This window comes from Rhinopithecus bieti, unplaced genomic scaffold, assembly GCF_001698545.2.
Source record: "Rhinopithecus bieti isolate Rb0 unplaced genomic scaffold, ASM169854v2 scaffold_6513, whole genome shotgun sequence".
In the NCBI taxonomy this organism is placed as follows: Eukaryota; Metazoa; Chordata; class Mammalia; order Primates; family Cercopithecidae; genus Rhinopithecus; species Rhinopithecus bieti.
The window spans coordinates 990494-997810 of NW_016805931.1; the positions used below are offsets into that span (position 1 = coordinate 990494).

At 44.6% G+C, this 7317-nt stretch overlaps 1 protein-coding gene across 4 annotated transcripts in view; it reads right to left on the minus strand.

Annotated features, from left to right (window-relative positions):
- Nucleotides 1-6946, minus strand: part of SLC38A9 (solute carrier family 38 member 9) — a 91482-nt gene extending 84536 nt beyond the window's left edge. The window contains exons 1-2 of one of the 4 annotated variants that reach the window (XR_001886035.1): nucleotides 6818-6946; nucleotides 6054-6101 (exon numbers count right to left, since the gene is read on the minus strand). The gene's annotated coding sequence lies outside the window, so the exon portion shown is untranslated. The remainder of the gene's footprint in view (nucleotides 1-6053; nucleotides 6102-6817) is intronic. The other 3 variants (XM_017874194.1, XM_017874193.1, XM_017874197.1) reach the window with 3 other exon arrangements.
- Nucleotides 6947-7317: the final 371 nt, after the last annotated feature.

Below are 7317 nucleotides of genomic sequence, written 5' to 3' on the forward strand. Positions count from 1 at the left end.
GAGTTAGGCTGGAAGACAAAAGAAGCATCTGAAAATCAGGTCTTCTTTGTTTAGTTTTATAAATATAAAATAATAGCTATAATGGCAAATGACCTTAAATTCTTTTTTTTTTTTTGTGATGGAGATGCTCTGTCACCCAGGCTGGAGTGCAGTGGTGCAATCTCGACTCACTGCAACCTCCGCCTCCCAGATTCAAGCAATTCCCCTGCCTCAGCCTCCCAAGTAGCTGGGACTACAGATGCCCGCCACCACACCCAGCTAATTTTTTTGTATTTTTAGTAGAGACGGGGTTTCACCATATTGGCCAGGCTGGTCTCGAACTCCTGACCTTGTGATCCGCCTGCTTCGGCCTCCCAAAGTGCTGGGATTATAGGCATGAGCCACTGTGCCCTGCTGGCCTCAAACTCTTTAAGACATAATCAGGACTAGAATGAGTGAAACTTCATGCCTGGGTATCCGGATTACACATTAAACACCATGAATCTGTTTTTCTTGAAGCAAGCTAGTTTAGGTAAATTTCTTTTGTTGCAAACTCTTTTGTCTCAAGGTTCAATATTTCCTTAGCCAGCAACAACCCTTCCAGTGGCAGTGAAACAAGGGAAAGGACAGAAGCCAAGTCAGAGTAGCAAAAACATATCTGCCTAAACAATGGCAGAAATATATGGCTATACTTTCTAATTTACTTTGTAAACCAATATACTCTGTAGTATTCGTTCCTAAACTAAACTGAGAATGTGGGTGAGTTTAGAGAGAGAATATCCTTTCACTTTCTGGAAATTAATACTTTACTTAAAGATTGAAAGTGAAGAAACCAGGAAAGAGGAGAAATCTAGAAAGATTCTTGGATTTCAGTGAACCTTAACAAAAAGTGAAATCAAGGTTGGGGAAAAATGTGAGGGCCACTGAGGAATTAAAATTTCCAGTTTAGTCACCTATGTGTATTTGTTCTGAGCAAATCCAAAGTTCTGTGGCATAGTAGAATTAGCTATTTATTCTAAATAAGTAGAAAACTGATGATTTTAAATAACAAATCATAAATGAGGAGTTCAAAGTCCCTGGTGCCTTTCAAAGATTTATAATATTCAAGTAAATAAGAATAACTGTAAGAAAATTGGTAATTTGTAGTTGTCTCAATTAGTCAACTAGCATGATCTCAAATTTTCAACAGATATTTAATGCCTTCTCCTTTTTCCCCACACAGAGCCAAGGTGGAATTCTTTTATTTCAATTTTTTAATTTTTAATTTTTTTTTGTAGATGGTACAAGTTTTATCACAACAGAAACAACTATACTTGTTGCTCCTGAGAATTTTAGGTGACTACAGATATGCTTGCTTGCTTGCTTGCTTTCTCTCTCTCTCTCTCTTTCTCTTTCTCTCTCTCTCTTCTTTCTTTCTTTCTTTTGAGACAGGGTCTCACTTTGTCACCCAGGCTGGAGTGCAGTGGCACAATCTGGGCTTGCTGCAACCTCCTCCCGCCAGGCTCAAGCTGTCCTCCCACCTCAGCCTCCCAAGTAGCTGTGACCCCAGTTGTGCGCCACTATGTTGCCCAGCCTGGCCTCAAGTAATCTTCTTGCCTCAGCCTCCCAAAGTACCAAAGTGCTGGGATTATAGGCATGAGCCACCATGCCTAGTCTTAAAGTTTTTTTGAATGTCTTGATGAGAAGCATAAAATATTCTGAAGTTTGATGAATTACATTGAGAGGTGAATTAGAGTTCCATAGCAAATATTACATAGGTGATAATGCAGAATAGTTTATCAATGATTAACTAAAATGCTAAATACTTCTATAACATTAATTTGTCAGACATAACACTGATATAATTTGCGCTAAATATATAAGACGACATAAACAGACATACTCCAGCCTGGCCAACATGGTGAAACCCCATCTCTACTGAAAATACAAAAATTAGCCAGGAGTGGTGGCACACACCTGTAGTCCCAGCTACTTGGGAGGCTGAGGTAGCAGAATTGCTTGAACCTGGAAGGCAGAAGTTGCAGAGCAAGACTCTGTCTCAAACAAAACAAAACAAAACAAAACCCAGACATACTCACTTTTAACATCTCACTCAATCTCTGAGTTTTAAAACAAAGTCCCAGATGCAAGACCACTAAGTCAAACCTAAGTTATTAAATGAGTCTGTAATTGTTTAAGATTGGTTTTAGCATGAAGTTCTGCTATGATTTGAATGTTTGTGTCCCCTCCAAAATTCGTATGTTGAAACTTAATTGCCAATGTTATGGGATTAAGAGGTAGACCCTTTTGGAGGTAATTATGTCAGAAGGGCAGAACCCTTATGAATGGAGTGGGTTGAAGGGAACTAGCTAGACCCCTTTTGTCTTTCCATCCCTTCCCCCATGTGAGGACACAGCATCAAGGCACCATCTTGGAAGCAGAGACCAGATCCTCACTAAATATCTTGATTGGTACTTTTATTTAAAATGTTGGTGACTGAGCCAGGTATGGTGGCTCATGCCTCTAATCTCAGCTACTCGGGAGGCTGAGGTGAGAGAAGTGCTTGAGCCCGGGAGTTCGAGATTGTAGCGAACTACAGTGGCACCACTGCATTCCAGCCCAGGTGACAGAAGGAGACTCTGTCTCTAAAAGAACAAAAAATGTAGTGCCTGGACTGAAGCACTTCTCTCCATAAAAAGGACATAGAGAGTAATCAAAGAAAACTGGTATGACATTATTTTAAAAAGGTATTGACTGTGATTATTGGTGTATCTCAAAGAATATCAGCCCTTTCTATACTAGGCTCAGAAATGTCTTTTCACAATTCGTTGCAAAAACAAATCTATAGTATCTATGCCAAGATGCTAGCATCAATCTGCAATAGAATACACTAGCTTGTGCTCAAATAAATGTGACTATGGACCCACATACAACTATTATGTATGTTCTTTCTCAGAGACTAAAAATGAGTATTACTGAATACTTCTGTGTATATTATAGAGTCTCAGATACTACATTTATACTCAGTATACTAGGCTAGGGGTTGACATATTTTTTTCTGTAAAGGGTCTGATAATAAATATTTCAGGCTTTTTGAGGCATATAGTTTCTGCAGTTACTCAATTCTACCTGTTGAAAGGCAACTAAGTGTGCATGGCTGTGTTCCAATAGAACTTTATGAAAAAAATATATCTGTCAGCAGGCCAAATTTGTTCATAGTTTACTCACCTCTGTAGTATGCCAACATAAAAGCAAATGGAATCACACCACAAAAAAGGCACCCTGGTGGAAGCAGTTATGCTATGTATATCAGTTATGCTATGTATATCAGTTATGCTATGTATATCAGTTATGCTATGTATATATGTTTTCTTCCATATTAGTCTGTAACAGCTATAAACTCCAATAACAAACTTATCTAAATTGCTTCCTGATGAATCATGTACTGGTTGGCCGATAGGATCTATAATGCTCCTATTCTGATGTGACAGTAGGAACATGCTTCCAACCTGATCAATAAATGCTTCAAAAGGCGTTAAATTTGACAGTGCTGGAGGATAGTGTGGTCTCACAAAGAAATTACCAAAGCAATGCTATGGTACCAAAGAATCTCTCCTTCTACACTGGAAACACTAAATGTTCTCAAGTTATATTTAAGTGACAAGAAACAAAGAACCCTAGCAAAGGACAGAAATTTAAGTATGCTATAAAATGCAGGCCTGGTAGACATTTTTAACCTGTAAGTGATTTTTTTTTTTAACTTTTATGCCCACATATACTTTTTAAAAAAATACCATATAGGTCCAGTGTGGTGGCTCATGCCTGTAATCCCAACGCTTCGGGAGGCTGAAGCAGGAGGATTGCTTGAACCCAGGAGTTCAAGGTTACAGTGAGCTATGATAGTGCCACTGCACTAAAGCTTGAGTATCAGAGCAAAAAGAACCCCAAAAAGAAAAAAAAATACTAAACAATACTATTTTAATTTGTAGTTCAGGTTGGTATTCCATCCTCCTATGCTGAGTTTACCCTTTATTGTAAAAATTAAGGGTATTACAAAATCACAATTAAAAGCATATTATTTTATGTATGTAACTGAAATATATAGTATTTAAGATTGTGATTGGACATCTAAGGCAAACTGGCTGGGCACGTGGCTCATGCCTGTAATCCCAGCACTTTGGGAGGCCGAGTCAGGTGGATCACGAGGTCAGGAGATCGAGACCATCCTGGCCAACATGGTGAAACCCCATCTCTACCAAAATACAAAAAAAAAATTAGCCGGGTGTGGTGGCGTGTGCCTGTAGTCCCAGCTACTTGGGAGGCTGAGGCAGAGGAATCACTTAAACCCAGGAGGCAGAGGTTGCAGTGAGCCGAGATCGCGCCACTGCACTCCAGCCTGGCAACGGAGCGAAACTCCATCTCAAAAAAAAAAAAAAAGAAAAGAAAAGTAAAGAAATCTAAGTCTAGCTGTTCTCAGAGGTCTAGGGGAAGGAAAGGTAAATTTTATTTTCTTAGAAACAAAGAAACTATAGATGACAACTTTTTTTTTTTTTGGGACAGGGTCTTGCTCTGTAGCTCAGGCTGGAGTGCAGTGGTGCAATCTTGGCTCACTGCAACCTCTGCCTGCCAGGCTCAAGTGATTCTCCTGCCTCAGCCTCCCAAGTAGCTGGGATTACAGATGAGAGGCACACCACCACGCCTGGCTGATTTTTGTATTTTTAGTAGAGACAGGGTTTCACCATGTTTGCCAGGCTGGTCTTGAACTCCTAACCTCAAATGATCCGTCCACTTCAGCCTCCCAAAAGTGTTGGAATTACAGGTCTTAGCCACCGCAATCGGCCCAACCTTCCATCTTAACATGAAGTTTGTAGTTGTTTACGAGGCAGAGAGATTTTTCTTAAGTTAGGACATGGGTTATTTTGACCTATTGAAACATTTTTTTGTTTTGTTTTCGTTTTTTTTTTTGAGACAGAGTCTCACTCTGTCACCAGGCTGGAGTGCAGTGTGGCACGATCTCGGCTTACTGCAACCTCCGCCTCCCAGGTTCAAGAGATTCTCCTGCCTTAGCCTTCTGAGTAGCTGGGACTACAGGCATGCACCACCACACCTGGCTAATTTTGGTATTTTTTTTAGTAGAGACCGGGTTTCACCATATTGGCCAGGACAGTCTTGATCTCTTGACCTCGTGATGTGCCCGCCTCAGCCTCCCAAAGTGCTGGGATTACAGGTGTGAGCCACCGCACCCCGCCGAAACGTTTTTAAAAAAACCTTTCATCCTGGCCGGGCGCGGTGGCTAAGCTTGTAATCCCAGCACTTTGGGAGGCCGAGACAGGAGATCCGGGTCAGGAGATCGAGACCATCCCTGGCTAACACTGTGAAACCGCCGTCTCTACTTAAAAAATACAAAAAATAGTCGGGCGAGGTGGCAGGCGCCTGTAAGTCCCAGCTAACTCGGAGGCTGAGGCAGGAGAATGGCGGTGAACCCGGGAAGGCGGAGCTTGCAGTGAGCTGAGATCCGGCCACTGCACTCCAGCCCCCCAGGCGACCAGAGTGAGACTCGCGTCTCAAAAAAAAAAAAAAAAAAAAAAACGCCGGCTTCCCTAAATATGCCAGATCTTTGTCATGTCTGAAAATATTAAAAAGAAAAAAGGGGCCGGGCGCGGTGGCCCACGCCTGTAATCGCAGCATTTTGGGAGGCCAAGGCGGGAGGATCACTTGAGATCAGGAGTTCAAGACCAGGCTGGCCAACATGGTGAAACCCCATTTCTACTAAAAATACAAAAATTATCGGGGCGTGGTGGCAGGCAGCTGTAATCCTAGCTACTCAGGAGGCTGAGGCACGAGAATTGCTTGAACCAGGGAGGCGGAGGTTGCAGTGAGCCAAGATCGCTCCACTGCACTCCAGCCTGGGCGATAGAGTGAGACTCTGTGTGGAAAAAAAAAAAGAAAAGAAAAGAAAAGAAAAAAGAAAACAAAGTGGAGGTACAACTTATAGTGTGCTGATCTACGAGGGGGACGGAGCTCGGCAATGGATAAGACACTGCCTGGTAGTCATAACAACTAGGTTTTAGTCAAGTTTGCCATTAAATAGTTACCTGGTGTTGAGTGGGTTTCTCCAACTCGGTGGACCTCAGTTTCCTTCTCTGTAAAATGAGGAGAATGCGCTTGACTAGCTGCTCTCAAACCCCTATTCCAGCTCTACTATGCTGACATGTCAAGCTACCCACTATCAACACACTCATTCTCACAACTGAGTCGTGTGAAAAGCGTGGCGAGGGCTTACCAGTCATGGCCCTCACCCCATCTGTGGTCCTAGCTCAAGGCCTAAAGGGGGTTCCTCCCTCATATTCCCCCGCTAGATCTCCCCAACTCGGGATGGAGAAAGGTGCTCCTAGCCGTGATCGCGCCACCTCACTCAAGCCCAAGCGACGGAGCGAGACCCTGTCTCAAGAGAAAGAAGGGTGCGTCCATTCCTACAAGTCCCCCAATTCTCCTGCTCCCTCCTTCTCTCACCCGAGGGTCAGGGTGTTCGTTTACCCTAACCCTATCTTTTCCCTAAGGCTCCAGCTGACACCGACTCCCACAGACACTCGGATTCCCTCAGACCCCGAGGGACTCCTGACTTTCTTTCACTGAGCCCTTGAGGAGCGCGCGCCGTGCCTCCGGAGCAGTCTCCGCAACTCCAGGCTTTGGCCTCCCTGATCCCCAAAAGCAGCTACGGTTCTGATGCGCTACATTGAAGAACTATCCCAGGTGACAGCCGGCTTCGCCCCAACCTCAACCCTTCCCGCCGCCTTCCCTCGGATACCTCCCCACCTCCCCGAGAGGCGAGTATGCTAGACGTGGGAACGTGATCTACCTGAGCAGGCCGAGCCTTCAACCTCGGAGAACTAGACGAGAAGATGAAGACTCCCTTTCCAAATTCTCACAATTTGCGACCACGGGACTCCCAGTCCAAACAGGAAGCGGCAACAGACCGGGCCGCGGGGGCCGGCGGGGGTTGGAGTTCTGAATGCGCCAAGCCGGCGGTCGCTGTCAAATCTCTCGCCGCTACGGACTACAACTCCCAGAGGGCTCTGCGACGGCCAGCACGCCCATCACCGCAGGGCCCAGCCCCAAGGCTTCAGGAGACTGGGCAGCCGGCGCGCCCAGGTAGGCAAGTCTGGTCGAAACTGCATCCCGGAGTTTGCTCCAGTTCCTTGTCCCGGCTGGAGGCCGGGAGGGATAGTAGAAGGAATGCGATCTCTTGCCATTCATAGAGCCCCGGAGGCCACGTGAGAAAACGCTGATGCGGCACCTCCAGCGAGGGATCACCCCTCTTTTGGGCTTTCCTGGCGCGTGTTGTGTGATCTGGTTACA